At 37.4% G+C, this 15,950-nt stretch overlaps 1 protein-coding gene across 3 annotated transcripts in view; it reads right to left on the bottom strand.

The window, feature by feature from the left end:
* Positions 1 to 15,950, bottom strand: part of FNDC3B (fibronectin type III domain containing 3B) — a 363,872-nt gene that overhangs the window by 313,101 nt on the left and 34,821 nt on the right. Inside the window, exon 2 of one of the 3 annotated variants that reach the window (XM_045385094.2) lies at positions 7,498 to 7,534. The exons of the other annotated variants lie outside the window; for them this stretch is intronic. The gene's annotated coding sequence lies outside the window, so the exon portion shown is untranslated. The remainder of the gene's footprint in view (positions 1 to 7,497; positions 7,535 to 15,950) is intronic. 3 annotated transcript variants of the gene reach the window in all.

Here is a 15,950-nt window from a genome sequence, read left to right as displayed (position 1 = left end):
TACTATTTTTATAGCTTTTGTACAAGCTAATCATTTTAAGCATCACACATTCCACAGGAGAGTACCATCAACACAAATAATCATACAATCATAATGGCTACCTTTTGTAGAATTTATTTAAAATGTAGTTTTTAAACGATCAATTGCAGTTTGTTTTTTTTTTTTTTAGATTTCACTACATAAAATTTATCTTTTTATTTATAAAAAAGTGTAACACTGGCACCTACTTTTAAATCAATTAATTTATGAAACCATTCTCTTTTGTAGGATGTGTATTGTCACTGAAATATACATCCTACAAAATACAGTTTAAAGAAATGTAATAGCTATGTACAAAACATTTCAAACATTTATATTCAGCAGATCAATTGCATTTCAAAATATAATTACGAAGGTACAGATTTGTGTGATTTGATATATGGATATTACATTTAATTTAAAACACATTTTACAAGGGATTCATTCTAGCACTAGAGACACTGACTGAAACGCACATGATACTGAGGAAAGATGACCGCGGTGGCCATCTGGAGATCTGGGTTTCAGTTCTGTTACGTATGCTAGCTGCATGGGTTAGGTTTCTCAGTCTACATTTATTTGCAACATAAAAAGGTTGGACTAGACTACCTGCAAATTCCCTTCTAATATGAAATTCTGTGGTACCAGTACAGCAGTTTTGCTAATTTGGGATGAAAGTCATAAATAAAGGCCTACTTGAAGAAATTTTCCCTAGAAAGTACCTTGTTTAGCCACATAACTTTACAGAAAAATTACAATAGCTGTACAACACTCATTTAGGTCACACCTTGAATGATAAGCATTTTTAGGCTGTCAGCTTTTCCAGGAACAAGATGTGGCAAGCAATTTCCTGGTTCTAAGTATATTACTTACTCTGAAAAAACCGAATGGCTGAGGTGATGAATGATAAAAGCTTCAAGATCCATGAACCAAAGTGGTACATTCTCATTTCTTGCTAATGTGGACTATATGCTCTTGCAGATTTCTAATTATTTAGAGATCTCCAATTACTTGGAGATCTAGAGCTAGGGCTCTCAAATTCTCCATCAGCCTTCACGTGCTACAGAAAGATCACAAATGGAGAACCATTTCATTCTTATAGCCCCTGGCAAATACCAAAGATTCCAAATCATATTTTTACATCAGCATTAATTTTTTCCCCAGTGAGGGTTTGATTTCATTTCCAGCATGTTACAACCTATACAAGTTTTAAAAATGCAACATCAGGATTTAAAATTTGCAATGAAATTTGAAAAAAAAAAATGTTTTTTAATCAGCAGCACCTCTGAGATTATCTATTTCATCCCTTATTTTTCAGAGGTTACACCACTGATTAATGGCAGGATAAGGTCTCTTGCTTCTCAAATCACTTCAAATTTCTAAGCATATTTTCCACCTAAGTTTAGAAATGAAATCTAACCAAGTTATAAGCTCTTTTAACGCCCACACACATATGCACTCACTCTTACTTATCAAATTCCAAAATGTTAATTATCCCACTGTCTTTCCCTATTATATTAGCCTCTATGTGAGAAGTCCCAAACCTGGCAAGTACTACGGCTCACAGAGAAAACAAGTATTATCCATGTGAATAACAGCAGGTCTCTAAAAGACCAACAGCAGAAGAAAAAGATGGCTTCCATCAAGATGATAGTTTAGAATACAGGCAAGGTAAGTTATGTGCCTTAACTAGAAGTACATTACCTAAAAATAGGAAATCAATTATTTTCAAAAAAGGTATATTTATTTTCTAAACAAAAGAAAGATGACTCAAAATTATCCTTCTCATTCTGTTTGGAATCTACACTGCTTTGAGCATGCAGCTTCCTTCCATCTCCAGCAGTGGCCTGGGAGAAATGGAACTACAAACTCTGGTAAAGGTGAGGAAAAGCGAGAAACCACATGAAGCCAGGAACTCACTACATGTGGTGTCTGTTTTTTAATAAATCTATCCAGGTGAAAATTTCTAAGGTATGTGACATAGGAAAAATACTCTGCTACATGCTAATACATCTTCTGTAGAAAACTTCTATCAAGCTTGAGAAACTCTGAGCTGAAGAGTTAGAAATTCTTTAACACTACACTTCAAAGAACTTTTAATAATATACACTGAGAATCTCCCCAAGACCGAACGTTTCTGAACACACAAATTTTTAAGATCTAATGTTCACTAGAGAATGCCTTTTGGATAACTCTGTTCTAACAACTTAATTCAACTCTCCTAATGAGATTATGTGAAATCCCAATTTTATAAAGATTATATGAAAATAAGAAATGTTATTAGCATTTCACTTACATAGTTCCTTTAAATAAGAACTCAGCCCAGTTTTTACATAAAGAGTCACATAATCAAATAGGCAATTCATGAGTCTAAAGGACTAATTGTACAATTTAATTTATCCATATAATAACAAAATACGTTAAACACATTAAACATGGCTTGAAATTGCCAATTTTCCAACGTGCCCTTGGAAGCATATACCATTTGTTCTTTATATTAAAAGGAATCCAGAGATTTTCACTTTATTTTTTTTTAAAGACCAGGTCTTGCTCTGTCGTCCAGGCTGAAGTGCAGTGGCAGGATCATGGCTCACTGCAGCCTCTACCTCCCGAGGTCAAGCAAACCTCCTACCTTAGCCTCCCAGGGAGCTGGGAATACAGGTGTCTGCCACCATACCCAGCTAATTTTCAATTTATTGTAGAGACGTCACTCATTATGTTGCCCAGGCCAGTCTCAAACTTCTGGCCTCAAGTGATCCTCCTGCCTCAGCCTCCCAAAGTGCTGGGCGTACAGGTGTGAACCACCACGCCTGGCCCCGAGCTTAATTGTTTAGGTCTTAGACAACAAATCTCAAGCATTCATTTCTCCTGGATGAAAGATCACTTTTTACAAATAATATTTTTTAAATCTTCTGCAATTTCTGCCACCTTTACAAACATAAAAATAAAAACTCTCTGGAATAGACTATATATACACCCATAGGGCCCTTCCAATGTGTAGCTAAGAAACAAGCAATGTGGCCATGCACTTTTAACATCGGAATCCATTATGCATTAATAGTTCAACAAAGGAAGCACTTTTCCCCAGACTCACATTCCATGTTACCACTTCCACAGTCAAAGCACTGAGGTTAATTCCTTTGAATTGCTATCTCTTCTCTTCTGCATACCATCAGCAATCATAACTGTAATCATAAAAAGTCTAGACCTCAAAGAAGCAGAAGTCTTAGATAATCACATCAAGGAGCTGCAAGTTTCAATTGCCTAACAAGAGCCATGGAGTGTCGATGAGTGAAGTGGTCAACCTTTCCTTTTTTATTTCCTTTTGAAAAATATGGCTGAATATTTCTTCATATTTAAAAATTAAAGAATGTAAAAGATGGCAAAAAGCAACTGACAACCCAGCTTCAGTATCAAGAGTCAACAGACAGTCAGGGGGACTGGTAAACTAGAGAGCAAATGCCCTTTCTTAACAAGTGAGCTGCTATTTAGTTCGAGACCCTCACTACCATGCAGGAATGCAGGCCGTGTTGCCAGATCTTTCAGTTTCTAAAGAAAAAAACAAAACAAACAAACCAAAAAAGCTAGAAATCTTATTTTACATGAAATCCCTGAGTTCTTAAATGTTGCTTGCAAACAAAGTCTTTAAAACACTGTACAAAACCAAATGCAAAAAAAATCTGTAGGCCATATCCTGAAGCCCAACTTTACAAATTCAATCTCATTGATCAAATCAAATGAGGCAAGCAGTATCATCCAAAGATGTCCCACTACTTGCTCAAAGTTGAAAACATAATCAAAGATCAAAGAGATGATTTCATCTCCTTGTAGCACCACATATTTACCACACGTTGATTCATTTCATCACCAAATTTACTACGGAGCTGGAGCACCTACTATGGATTAATATGCTGTTCCAGAAACTGAAACTTCACCAGTGCCCAAGACAAAAAAAGAAAGGCAAAAATTCTTGTTCTCATTAAGTTTACATTCTCGTAAGGGGAAAGAAACAATGAATATAAGTAAATTATGTAGTATGCAAGAAAATGATACATAGTATTTTAAAAAACAGAACAGAGTAATTGAAATCAGGAGCACTAACTACATCGTCCCCTACCTTATGAAAGTTTTATTTGGGGCCAAAATCTTTTCTAAGGAGATAAGAAGCCGAACATGGCCAAACCATGTAACTGGACAAATTGACTTTGAATGTCTCCATTTCCTTATCCATAAAATAAAGATACTGTTACCTGATCTATGTAGCCCCAACTTATGTTGAGGACAACCATTAGCTAAATATTTGAGTGAACAAAAGTGAAAATAACACTGTTTTAATGGTAGAAGCATAATACTGCCTCATAAATCTTTCCAGAGATTCAGAATATACGTGTGTGTGTGTGTGTGTGTGTGTGTGTGTGTATTTTTTTTTTTTTTTTTTTTTTTTTTTTGAGACAAGTTCTCACTGTCACCCAGGCTGGAGTGCAGTGGCACCATCACAGCTCACCACAGCCTTGACCTCCCAGGCTCAGGTGATCCTCCCACCTCTGCCTCCCAAATAGCTGGGACTACAAGCGTGCACCACCACTCCCAGCTAATTTTACTTTTTTGTAGAGATGGGGTTTTGCAACATTGCCCAGCCTGGTCTCAAACTCCTGGCCTCAAGCAATCTTCCCACCTTGGCCTCCCAAGCTGCTGGGATTAAAGACATGAGCTACAGCACCCAGCCCAGCATACTTTGTAAATGTCCCAAGCACTTTGATCCTTCCAAAGTAACAAGTAGCCACTAAAATCATTTTTTCCCTTCCATTCTGATGTTGACTAATCCAAAGGCTACAGAACTGTGGCAACCTCCATGACCTCTAGGAGAGGCTCTTACTTTTTTATACCTCTCTATTGTCTGAAAAACAATTTTTTACTAAGAATATAAATAACTTTCATAATTAAAACAAAAAATAAACTAAAGTCACAATGCAGTTAAGAAACAGAACTAAACCTATGCCTGGGTCCACATGGCTACTATACTTTCATTTCACAAAAAGATCAATAGATTTAACAGTGTAGAAACAAGATTTATAATTCCTGATTTTAGTGTGTGTTTTTTATTATAATCTGACTACATCCTGAAGTCTAAGAAGATGTCAATATACAGAAGAAATCAAGTTCTTCATATTTTCCACCCATCTTCACTCTAATTATTCAGCACTTACCATTTTTATTATGAATTTGCTTCCTACCAACTACCTGATGTCTTGTATTCTCTGTGAAGTTGCTAGTGAAGTGTTTTATTTGATTGTCGTAATTACAGGACATGATCATTGTGAGATACCCCTCCATAGGTCTCTCATGCTTCTACATATCCTGCCATCTTGTATCAAGGCCGTTTCTCAAAGTTATGTTTGCAGTGAGCAACCTGAACAGACAAATGAGGTAATATCTTCCCCCTTGGAACAAAGAGCAAGTTCATTTACTGCATGCTATAAAAGCAGCGGATTCTACGAGTTTAGTGTTCCTCAGCAGCAACGCAAACCCAAAGTGTGTGCAGCTCCATCTGCACGCTCCATCCTTATCACCCCTATGGGACATGGGGGCAAGGATGAACCAACATAGGCATGCCAGTAAGTTCTAGGCACAACAGTTTACACTATTTGGTATGTCAGGAGTAATACAGTTGTTTTTCTGTGGTACAGGAACCCCTTGTCTTCTCCCAACATCCATGAAACTGTGGCAGGCTAACTATCACTTGAAGTAATGTAAAATCAAAACCCAGAGTCAACAACATCAAATCAAGTTAAATAATCACTTATTTATTCTGAGATGTTGTTCTTGGTAAGCTTACACACCACATTTGCAAACATTCTAAACCTAACAGCATGCCTAGTTTCTTCTGTACTTTATCACTAAAGCACACAAACATACATACAGACATGAAATATCACGCTCCATACTGGGTTTCAGAAATGTTTAATAAACTTCAACGGAATCTAGCTTTCACTAATTCATTACCTCTTACTTCTAAATGAGTAGAGAGCTACATCTGGATGTGAAACTGGCATTTCCAATCCAGTTTTCTACCCTTGCACTCCCTCAGCACTGACTTCAGAGAAAAGAAGACTAAGTTCTAGGCAAAGAGTCATAAAAATCCACATTAAGTCAAACTTCTCTGGGCCGGAATCTGTTTACCCACAAAGCAAGAGGGCCAGACCAGAGGGACTTGTCTCTTTTTCCAGTTACAATTCCAGTGATTCCACGTTCAGCCTATACATGTGTGGAACATTCTTTGCTGCTTCGTTCAGTGCTGGAGTAGGTTACGAAGTGTGCTCCTGCTGAACGGCTGGAGAATGAACTAGATGTCCTCTCAGGATGACTCCCGGCCCTATAATCCCATGATGTGCTTATAATGGAATTTGGCTGTCCTTATAATTAGAAATGTAGCTTGCTGGTCACACATCTGGATCAGATAAATCTGCACAAATAGCATTTCACCAGAAGCAGAAATGCCAAGCATCCAGCAGCTGTGTTGTTACATCAGCCTTGAAAATAACAAGGAATACTATTTATCCATAGAAAGTAAACGACTGGGTCAGGCAGGAATAAAGCTCAGTTTATTCGCATTAGTTGGGGACAGGAAAAAATGTTTATAAAAATATATACTGGTCAGACCTCCACATTAATTTATGAGAGTGATGAAGAAAATAATTCATATACACAAAAGAATTCAAATGCCAAAACTATATCCTTATTTCCTGCCATCTTAATGATGAGTTTCTTTTAATTGAACTTTTATAAATGTAAGAGGCTCCCCTGACTTGCATCTCAACATATCACGCAGAATTGTGAACCTAATCCACAATTAAGTATTATCAAAGTGTCAAATGTACCCTGGGAATATTCACATCCATAGAAAATAAATGTGTTTCAAGTTAACAATTAATTTCACTCAGCCATTGCGCCCGGATAATATAAAACAAGAGGAAATTATTTTCCTTAAAAGAAATAACAGCTCTTTTTAGCAATTAGGTAAGCATTAACTACCTTTCACTTTGAAGCACATTTCTTAAAACCGAAAGCGTAATGCGCTAATCTAATTGCTCTGAAGAATAACTGTCAAAAGACATGACTAGTGACAAATAGGTGTGAATACCAAATCTGTCACCTGTTACTAACCTTACCAACATAGCCATTTGATCTTCTAATTTATAATACTGTTCAGAATTTTATTTTCTGCATTCAAAAGTTTATTCAGCATATTATTGACTTAAGGAAAAAGAAAACTTTTCTATCAAGTTGATGCCCTATTTTGAAATGTATGTATGAAATTAAGTCTTAAGGTTTTATCCTGTAAAACGTAAAACTCATAATAGAGTCACTTTATATAAAACTATTATGTACCCATAATAATTAAAAATTAAAAGTTAAAAAGTCACTTTACATGCAAAGCACAAATATGGAAAATCACAATATTAGCATGACTGCCCTTACTTCAAAATTCCAGACTCATGTCAATAAGTTTTGTGCTCTGTAAAGAAAAACAAAGAGAACAAAAATCAGAGAGCTACTGAGACAAAAGAAACGCCACCCACACCACGGTTACATTTCTGATTAATGAAGAAAACAGTGATGATTAGAGAAGTAAAGTAAGACAGAAGCAAATTTCTGTAGTTGCTAAGTGGGAGAATCCAAAAGGTAATCGAACTCTCAGTTCTTACATCTGTAAACTGCTAGTGCCAATTAATACCTATGATCAATCCCGAAGAGAGTACTGGGATAAAAAAGTCAACTGAATAGATGAATCTTAGGGAAAACAGAGTTAATACATCACAACTTTCAATCGCTATATATCTATTGTTAAACTAAAATCTTAGACTAGAATGACACCCTGATGGTCAATCAGTTTTTAAGAGTGCATTAACTATTTCCAAACAAAGGGAAACAATGTAAGCAGCTGAAGCCCTTAACTTGTATGAATTCCTAAGTAAGTTACTATAAGGAAAATGAGTCCAACCCTTGAAACAATCTAACAGTTGCATTCCAACAGAGAATCTACCCTACAAGGATTTTACATGAAACACATGAGGTGCCCTTAATAGACACAGAGAGGAGATTCACAGACTAACTCCCCTCTGAGGCCTGGCAGGTTTTTACTAAATAAACATCAACTTTGAACCCAGGATGGACACATCAGTCTACCACCACCAGATTACAGGTGAGCTCTGAGCCTTCGGGCTTTATCCCAAAGTGAAACACTAGAAGGGCAGGTTCCATCCCTTCAAGACTAGAGTCAAAAATTCAAAGATTCTGGCCTGGGACAGTGCCTCACACCTGTAATCCCAACACTGTGGGAGGCTGAGGCAGGAAAATTGCCTGAGACCAGGAGTTCAAGACCAGCCTGGGCAATATAGCAAGACCCTTCGTCTCTAGGAAAAAAAAAAAATTTAATTAGCCAGGCATGGTAGTACGTACTTATAGTCCTAGCTACTTGGGAGGCGGAGGCAGAAGGATCACTTGAGCCCAGGAGTTCAAGGTTGCAGTGAGCTAGGATCATGCCACCGCACCCCAGCCTCAGTGACACAGTGAGACTCCGTCTCTTTAAAAAAAAAAAAAAAAAAAGAAAGAAAAAAAGAAAAAAAATTCTAAGCTTCAGAGGATGCCTTCAACTTCAAGGGTGGGAACTCCCAAGACATGGTTAATAGCAGGACCACACTCAATTTCAAAAATCAATTAATGAAATATCCAATCTCCTTTCAAAGCCCTGGATACAACGCAATTAATGAAACTGGGTAGTACCCCTTTATTTTATAATTCAGGTAACTGAATGTCATTAGCAACTAGGTCTAAGAATGAAGTATGAACACTTTGTAAGGCAAACCTTATTTTTCTGTTTTGCGTTTTTCCGTAGCTCCATTTTCTTGACTGGGCATTTAACAAACTTTTTGTTTTAGGACCCTGTTTGTGATCTCAGATTTGAAGCTGAGCATCTGAGATGTTACACAGCCTCATAGACAGGGTTTCAGTTACCAAGACTGACAGATCAACAGCTAGGCCAGCAGTGCAAAAATCCACTATCTGTTTTTAAAGCAACGGATTTTCTGCCTCCATGCTTTTCATTTCCAGGAATAATACTTCTCTCACGACAGGCAGAGACTTGTAAAATGAGGAGGAGTACTTATCAGAAACCAGACTTCCTCCCTCTCCACACCCAGCACCTCTCTTTAAAAAATGTCCCAAATCCTGTCTTTATTAGAACTTGAATTTTGTCATCTTAAAGGATACTGGTGACTTGCCCATATTATGGCTATACAGGAATTATCTTCCATCCCCAGTGCTAACGTAAGACCTCAACAACAGCCAGCACAAGAATAATCCCAAGATACCTCTGCTTTGGTGGCAGAAATGCCCTGATTGCAAAATTTCTTTCCAATTATCTGAAGTCTTTTGTGTCTGTATCTGTCCAATTTACTCGCCAGTTTGTTCTTCCTGATCTCTTCTATTAAACTAGCAGGAGCATCTGGTACTGCAGCTCCCAACACAGAATCCCCCCAAGGCCAAACTTCATCTTTGGAGAAAGGGAGAGACCCATTCTGGATTTAACAAGCATGAGGACCACACAGGTTCCTGAGACTTAAAACACATTTATTTTTTTTCCTCCAACCAGCCGAGGACAGAAGATACTGAGGCCTTGTCTCAACTCTAACATGCTATAGTTTAAGAGCATGACTTTTGCAGTACTTAAGTAATGATGAATTCATAATTTTGTTGTCATGTCTTCCTAATTCTGGGGAGATCATTCATTCATTTATAAATCTAGGGCCAGATCAAACTAGGTCAACCAATACTGACCTTATATAAATGTCAATCTCTACCAAGGCCCTACTGCACACATAATTTCTATGAGGCGTGAATTAAATTATTATCTCAAAGGTTACTAAAAGACCGACCTCAGAGATTTCGTGGGGAAAAGTCATCAGCGTGTTCTTTATTACCTGTATCAACAGATCGTGTAGTAAACACATTCCCGTGGCAATCATGTGATGGTCATCACCAAGAGAACTTCCTTTAGAAGGCTGCCTTGGGCAGGAACATTGAAAACTTTCACCTGAATTGCCCCTCTTATTTGAGGAATGCACCCTCAAACCAATGAGCACAAGAAAGACGCCTGGGTGGCAGCGGGCAGAAAGTTATCATTAAAGTCAAAGTGTTTAGTGCAGATTGCCCTCAACGAAAGCACCACTGTTTTCTCATCTACATCAACCTTAATGTTTCAGTATATATAAATATCTACCCCCAATCAGCCTACTGCTCATTTCAAAGAAGCTAGTATGAAAAGACAAGGCAGGTTTTTTTCACAAATGAACTTTACTATTTTCAAACAAAAGGAAAGGAATACATTCTGCAGTCCCTGGCTCCTCTACCTTCTTCTGATGCAGCGACCTACATTCCACTGGAGGTTGACATTGCGACAGCCCCCAAACCACAAGATACTATTTGCAGGTCCATATTACAAAACAGCTATTTTCACATATTTCAAATTGGGGGAAGGGTTCATTTTAAGAATTAGTACAAAGTGTCATCTCACCTTAAAGAACAAGTCTAAGGAAAAGAATTCACAGAAAAAGAGTTTAAAATATAAGCTCTGGCTGGGCACAGTGGCTCATGCCTGTAATCCCAGCAATTTGGGAGGCCAAGGCAAGTGGATCACCTGAGGTCAGGAGTTCAAAACCAGCCTGGCCAACATGGCAAAACCCATCTCTACTAAAAGTACAAAAATTAGCCGGCCACGGTGGCGGGAGCCTGTAATCCCAGCTATTTGGAATGCAGAGGCAAGAGAATCGCTTGATCCCAGGGGATGGAGGTTGCATTGAGCCGAGATCAGCCCCTATGCTCTAGACTGGATGACAGAGGGAGACTCCATCACAAAAAAAAAAATAATAACAAATACAAGTAATTAAAAATAACAAAATATGAGCTCTAATTTGGATGTCTACCTAAAGTTATAATAATTAAACCCATTCCACTTTTCTGTGTGTTTTATTTTGGTTACTATTTTTTGTTTTGAGGCATCATTCTGCTGTAAGCCAAAAATATAATTTTTTAGGTAAATGTAATACCAAATACTATTCCAGTCCACCTTTGGGAACTTAAATTACTAGGCAACTTAAAAGTATTCAAGTTTTCTTTTTTGGGGGGAAAAAGTCAAATATTTCTATAACGGGAGCCTTTCTACATGAGATCACAGAAAAGAATTCATTAATTTTCTCTCAGACAACCACACTGGAGGCCAAAATCTTTGTTCAGGGAAGGGAGAGCGCATTCATCAATTAAGTGTAGTAATGTTGTGGGGCTTTGTTTATAAGTCCGACATAAATCGCCATCTGCTAACTTGGACTAGAAAGCTTTAATTGATATTTATGTAGTTCAGAATAAAGTAAAGGAAGAGGCCTGTGTGAAAACACCACTCCATAATGATTTTCACACCCCTGGATCAATGCAATCCTATTCTGACTGAATAATGTCATGTTTAAGGCTTCCTTCCCATGCCCTTTCATTATCTAGACATTAGTTTTCTCATGTTCGAAATATATTTACATCTCCTATGACAAATTCCTAATTTGTAAATTTTCAAACAACAAAAGGAAAAAAAATCAGACTACTTTTTAAAAGGTAAATAAACTGCAACTTCACCTAAGCACAGATTTTCAGTGCTTCAGATTCCTTAAATTACATTCAACTTATTATAAACATTTTTTTTAACCAATTTATTCCTATCTATTTCAAATGCTGGACCTCCAGTTATTCTTTCTTGATTAATTCTACTTACCTCTCATCATTTTCAAGTTGTATTTATTATGTGATTTGATCACTCATTTATATAATTTCATTATGCAGATTTTGTTTTCTAACTAAAATGCAAGCTTTGAAGATTGAGACCCTATCTTTTGTTTATTTTGTTCATTCAAATCTCTTGCCCTATTACTTTACATAAAAACAAACATAAGTCATTCAACCTCTAAAACCATTAACCTTGGCCCAAATTTACCCATGACAAAATCACTCCAGGAAAAGTTATAATTTTATTTAAAAAGTGTACTTTATGTTCCCAAAGAGTTAAAGACCCCTCTTGATGCCCTGTGACCTGACTAGAATTCACATGCCTTTATCACATACAATGGAAACTTTCAACCTTCCTTTAACCAGTCTGAACCTCAGTAAAAATAACTTCATATTTCTGTATTTTTATCATTTTAAGTCTATAATTTCCACTCTGTTTTTAAAAAAAATTAAAAATAATAAAGGAAACAACACATAGGTGCCTTTCTCAGAAACTGACATTTCATCTTTGCCAAGATGTGCACTCAAGTGGAAAGGCAGGAGGAACTCACAATGAAGAGAGTAAATGCCTGACAGCCTACAATAACATGGTGCCCTAAAAGATCACGTGCAACTGAGCACTACCGAGGAAGCTCTATGACTGAGCGCTTGGGTATTTCATTTGACATTGCCATACTCCTAGCGGCTAGTGCAATTCTCTACAATGTACACTCTCTAAATGCAGACATTTTTGTTTTGCTCACCGCAGTGTCCTCAAGCACCAAGGATAGTCCTAACACACAGTAGTGCTCAGTCCACCTATAAAGAACAAACATTTGTAGAACAAATGTGTAATACAATGACATTAGTAGGAAATGATATAAAAGAAAGACCCTGCCCTAGTTAAATTTTATTTTGAGATTACGTTTCTTCTGGTAGCTTAAGAGGGATACAAACCATAAGTATCCAGGAACAATTGACCAGTACGGTGATGAGTCAAAATATCAAATCACAAAAGAAAAAGCTTTAGAAACTGGGACCTTAAGCCTGTAAAAGAGGACTAAAGGCAAACAAGCTAACCATAGTTGAGTTTACAGGGTTATCATGTGAAAGAAGAAACAAATGTGTTCTAGGTTGCTATGGAGTAGTGTTTTTTTGAACTCCAGGTCAGGACCCATTCTTGGGTCACATAATCAATTTAGTGGGTCACTGACTGGCATTCTTTTAAATAAAATCGAATAGAATTGCATCACAAAGGAAAAAGGCAAGTACTGATTTGTGAAACTTTTGATTCAGTTATATGTATATAAATGTGTGTGTGTGTGTTGTGTATGTATGTGTTTACTGGGCTACAATGTAAAACATGTTTCTCAATGTGTGCCCCACTCAAAAATATGTAGAAAAATAGTGTTATAGAAAGCCTATCTCTGTCCATGCCAATTTAGGCTCAATATAAAAATGAGACATGTTACAACAAAAAAAAAATTAACTGATTCCTTCTAAAAGTTGAAGGGTCAATATCCACTGACAAGGAGCATTCAGCTTTTAGAAGGAATCAGTAAATTTCCATTTTTGTTGTTGTTGACATGTAGTGGATATTTCTGTATCTTCATATAGAAATCAAAAACTGAAGGAAACCTAAGTGACCTCTTGATCCCACTTTTTCCTATCATTAATCACAAAAATGAAGAGATCTAAAACCAAACTGGTGGGCAGAGGCCGAACCAGGACTAGAATATCATGCCTCTAGCACAGGCCAGTGACCAAGTGTCAAGATGTTGTCCAGTAGGTCTCAGCACTAGCTAAAACGGAGAATTAGATGGCTTCCCTGGTTCTTGGCATTTAAAATTCTTTGATATAAAACTACAAGTACCATACATATCTTTGGACAGTCAGTTTTATAAATTATCAGGATAAAAAGATAATAAGGACTATATTATTTATAGAGCTCAGGACTTCAAACATGATAAAAGTATTAAGGAAGCATTAAAGACCTCTTCCTTCAATGTTTTAGAAGACACAAAGACAAGGAAAAAAAGGTTTTTGGCAACATAGGTACAAATGTATTAAAATCAAGAAGTTCAAATACTTGTGATTGGATTATGTTTAAAACTCTGTAATTCTAAACACACGATCACACAGGCTTTCACTCGTGCAAGGCAAGAAAGTTTTGTTATTGGAAGGAAGTTGGCAGAACAGAGTGGATAGTTTGACACTGGATGACAACATCAATTATGCCAGATGGAGTTCTGCAATAAGCTAACTGTGGGTCCCCAACCGGTAATCAATCATGTGACTGTGGCCACTAACGGGCTAGGGGCCTGCCAAATTTCACATGACTGATAGTTATGAAACAGCTTCCTTTCTGTGTGTCTCAAAACAGGCTTAAATTACCTTATTTTTTTCAGCCCTTAAAGTATAACCCATGCTATAAAATAGCAAACTAAGATATCTGCAACATCCTCCACCATGAAATCATGCTCTACAGCCAAAAGACAAGATTCTATAGTTACAAGCAAGAAATCTCGCTGACTTTAGGACAAGTTGCTGACATGCAAAAGCATGAAGTAACAGGTTGCTGTTAAGCAGAACTACTCTGATGTCTTTAAGGTTTTAACCTTGTGCTAATTTTACCTTTTTAAAAAAGAGTTCGAGGATCAGCAGTCATTCTAAGTCCTTGATACATGGCTGCTCTATGTATCTGTGCACCAGCTGATTTGATGTTTGTGAGCACACATATATGGGTGTCATTTCTGAGTTACAGAATTCACAGCATCTGTAAGCAGAGAATTAGGTCTGAATACTAGCCCGGCGGAATTGTGGAACCACAGCTACTTGCACACAAGAGGGTCACCTCAGTGGCACTCACAGTGGTCACAGGCAATAACGTAGCCTCAGTGTATCATCAACTGTATCAAGACCTCCCTCAGGCTAGAAGCAGCCTTTCAATCAAGTGCCTGGAAAAATGGGGTCCAACACTTGTCAATTCATTTGCAGACAATTATATTTCAATCCATGTTTTGCAAGGTCTTACTCAGAGAAAGTTTTCCTCCACAGTCCTCATCCTGTGATGCATCCCTTTGTTGAAGATGCAGCTCAACATCCTCCTAAATTCAGATGACCTGGCTTCCAAAAGGAGAACATTTCTTAAGGGTCATGTGGTGGGGGAAGGGATCAGGGGAGAAAAAGCACAAGAGAAAAGTGTTTCCATTTTCTTTCATTAAAATAATGAGAGTTTCTCAGTGAAGAGGACATAAAGCAAAGTCGGTTAGTAAACTTACTTATGCTACAGAATCATGCACCCATTACAAGGTAGAGTCAGTTCTAAAGCTTCAATGAAAACAGTTAACTACAGAATATACCATATAGGGACCTGCATGAGACTAATTCATCAAAAATGCCTTTACATAATGCTGACCTGCTCTTTGAATCATCATTAAAAGTGTAAATGGAAAGTTTATTGGCAATGAGGCAGATACAGAAAATGGGAACTCACTCATCACAACTACCTTTCATTTCACAAATAAACCGTAATTTTGTTTTCAAGAAGTCAAATCACTTTCTAGTGATATTTGGTTTCCCCTCCCAAAGGTTGTTTTGCCAAGTGAAGAAAGTCAAAGTCCACAGCAACTAAATGATTTACCTAACTTCAAACGGAAGCTGGTACTGCAGCCAGGAATGAAGTATGTTTCACCTGCTCTTCAATATTTTTTGTCTTAAAATCCCAATCCACTTTCACACTCTGTCTCTACATTCGAACTGCTACACTTGAGAATTACCAATGGAAAGTGGGCAAACAGGACCTGCTGGAAACACCCCACCACCATGCTCATTCTCAATGTTAGGAGGCACCTTCTCTCCAAACCTTTCAAAGCAGAGTTCCAGGCCCAGTGTTTAACACAGTAGCTGAGAAACAGCACCTGGCTATAGTACTGCAAGCCCTTCACATAAATGCTAACAATAACAGTTCAATCCCATAAACAAAGAAAATGTCAGTTTTAGAACTGCTAAATGAGAGGACAGCAGACATGTTTAATTATGTCTGCAGGGTGGCTATGGTCCAATACCTGCCACCATCTGGAGGCTTTGCTTGCTTCCATTTCAGAGCCCCACCATGGCTGGTGGGA

The sequence above is a fragment of the Macaca fascicularis genome, chromosome 2 (genome assembly GCF_037993035.2).
Source record: "Macaca fascicularis isolate 582-1 chromosome 2, T2T-MFA8v1.1".
NCBI lineage: Eukaryota > Metazoa > Chordata > Mammalia > Primates > Cercopithecidae > Macaca > Macaca fascicularis.
Note: the sequence above shows the minus strand (reverse complement) of the source record. Positions and strands in the feature narration are given on the sequence as shown.